This window comes from Geospiza fortis, unplaced genomic scaffold (assembly GCF_000277835.1).
Source record: "Geospiza fortis unplaced genomic scaffold, GeoFor_1.0 C13741702, whole genome shotgun sequence".
Taxonomy (NCBI): Eukaryota; Metazoa; Chordata; class Aves; order Passeriformes; family Thraupidae; genus Geospiza; species Geospiza fortis.
The window spans coordinates 1-2,327 of NW_005057562.1; the positions used below are offsets into that span (position 1 = coordinate 1).

Sequence of the window (2,327 nt, forward strand, 5' to 3'; positions counted from 1 at the left end):
TTTTTTTCCTGTACAGCATGGTGGAAGATGTTTTAAAATTTTGCACTTTTCTAGGATTTGCAAGTTTGTAACCTGAAAATTTTTAACATGCACACTTTTGTACATAATTAGCATTGTATATATTTAACATGAGTCTGAAGCAAATAAAAGTAATTGAATGCATAACTTCTCCCTTTATTAATAACACAAAAATTAAACTAAGTGTGGGAGTACACTGAATGAACAATTCTTTTAGGTAGCAGGTAAAAGTAGGCAGTGGGAACAGCTGACTCTGTGTCCTGTCTTAATTGTGTTAAGGCAACTTTTTTTTTTGGTGGGGAAGGAATCAAAGTGGACATGTCAATGCATAGACCCCTTCAAGCTTTGACTAGCTATGATTCTCCAAGTATTGCAACAAAAAGTGTCTTTCTGCTGGGAAGGACATGTCTGAGACATGCACTGGGGTGAGGAAAAGAGTCCCCTAATGCATATTGATCTTTATTTATAAAGCTGAAGTACCCTACCCACTCTGGGACAACAAGCATCTCTTTCCTTTTTCCTCACTGTCTTCCCTATATAGTAACGTTTGCTGCAGAATATGGAAGGCTATGGATTCAGGGGATTGCTGTCAGTCAGGAGGAAACTGAAATCTGTTCCAGGCTCATGTTCAGTTGGTTTCTTACCCCTGCAAACGAGAGAAACCATGCTGTGAGTTTTAATGGGAGGTGAGACTACTCTGCTCCTGTCTGTTATTAGGGTTAGATCAAGGCACCCTTATTCTGAACAAGCAGAGTTTTGATTCCATCATGTGACATACATTTTAGATTTCTTAATACAGTCCGTGTAATTCTAGGTATGGATTCCCTTGTTCTGGAGTTCAGTGCATTAGGGCCAAATTGGCATTTCCCTGGCTTGCAATAAAGGACCTGACTATTGGGGCTCTTTCTGTGAAAGGTAACTAGAATTTGGGAACATGAGCAGCAATGGATGCAGTGCCAGAGCACACACTGGGTTAGTCAGACAGCCTTTGCAGTGCTGTCATACTGCTGGCTCCTTTGGAGCATTAAACAATACTCACATTTTCCCCAAAAAGAAATGGAACCAAGGGATTAAGTAACTTCTGGTGTGGGGGACAGGCACCATGTGCCAGGAGTTTAACAGAAACCTCTCTTCCTTTCTGTCTGAAGGAGGCTATCAGTTCAAGTGATGCATTTACCTCAAAAACAGACGTGCTCCTGTCACTCCTTGCAGCGTGGCTTTATCTCCTTCCACTAACAGCATTGTACCTTCCCGCAAGCCCTGGTGGAGGTGGAAACATTTAAAATTATTTTCAAGCTATGTGAAAGGGTAGAATGCTTGTCACAAGCAGGCCAGTCTCAGTGGCACCATGACTACAGACTAAACCTCATTTACCTAACAAAGAGGTAAAGACAAAAATAGGTGAGTTATCTTGTTTTAGAAGTTGATTTTCTGGTTTATTTCAGTTTTCACTCTTTAAGGAGAAACCATTAAGGAGGAGAGGAAACTGTTTTTTCCCACAGTTATTCTTAGATCCAGTTTGGGTTGAGCAACAGCCAGCTGGGTTTGTTAGTGCACAAACTTTATAGTACAAGATCAAACACAGGGACAGGAAACATAGAGCTCCCAATTCCCCAGACAGACATAATGAAATTACATATACACTACTGAATATGCAAATTCAGAAACTATTACAGAGATTAAAGTTAAGAGTATCTGCAAAAAAGATTAAGGGGTAGTTTTGTACCATCTGCATGAACACCACCCCAACAGCCAATATATGGTGTCCAGTGACTGGGAAGATCGGAGCTTGCCTAAAATAGTGTTGAGCAACACTAACAGGAGTATGCATTTCATTGGCCCCAATCCATTTTCTACAATGAGCAATATCCAAGGCTCAAGCTCTTAGCAAGAATACAATTGGCATTCCAATCTATGGTTTTGTAAGGCTTGACAGGCAAGGAGCCCACACTGAGAGCTAGCATGAATGCATTTAAAATGTTTATCATGCTACAGCTTCCTGATGGACAACTACTACTCACCAGAACTGGAGGAGTGTTTGGTTCTTCATGGTACTGGCGGATTCTTTCCTCTCTTGTCTCCTGCAACAATAAGCACAGTTTAGCTTCCCAGGCCGTGAGGTAAGGACTTGGAACTATCCAGGTAACATGACATCAAACAATTTCATAACATCAAACAAAGCAGGCACTTCCCCTCAAGTAGAATGGGATGGCAGGATTGACTATTTAATAGATATGTGTTTTACCCTTCATCACTAGCAGCAATTTACTGGAGGTTGATCAAACAGAACTCACACAATCCCAACCCTG

At 41.0% G+C, this 2,327-nt stretch overlaps 1 long non-coding RNA gene across 1 annotated transcript; it reads right to left on the reverse strand.

Moving 5' to 3' along the window:
• Window positions 1–144: 144 nt before the first annotated feature.
• On the reverse strand, window positions 145–2,099 carry LOC115949390. Its single transcript, XR_004082871.1, has 3 exons — window positions 2,040–2,099; window positions 1,196–1,278; window positions 145–664 (listed from the first exon to the last, which is right to left on the reverse strand). It is a non-coding gene; the product is annotated as an uncharacterized LOC115949390 (long non-coding RNA).
• Between the last annotated feature and the right edge of the window lie 228 nt (window positions 2,100–2,327).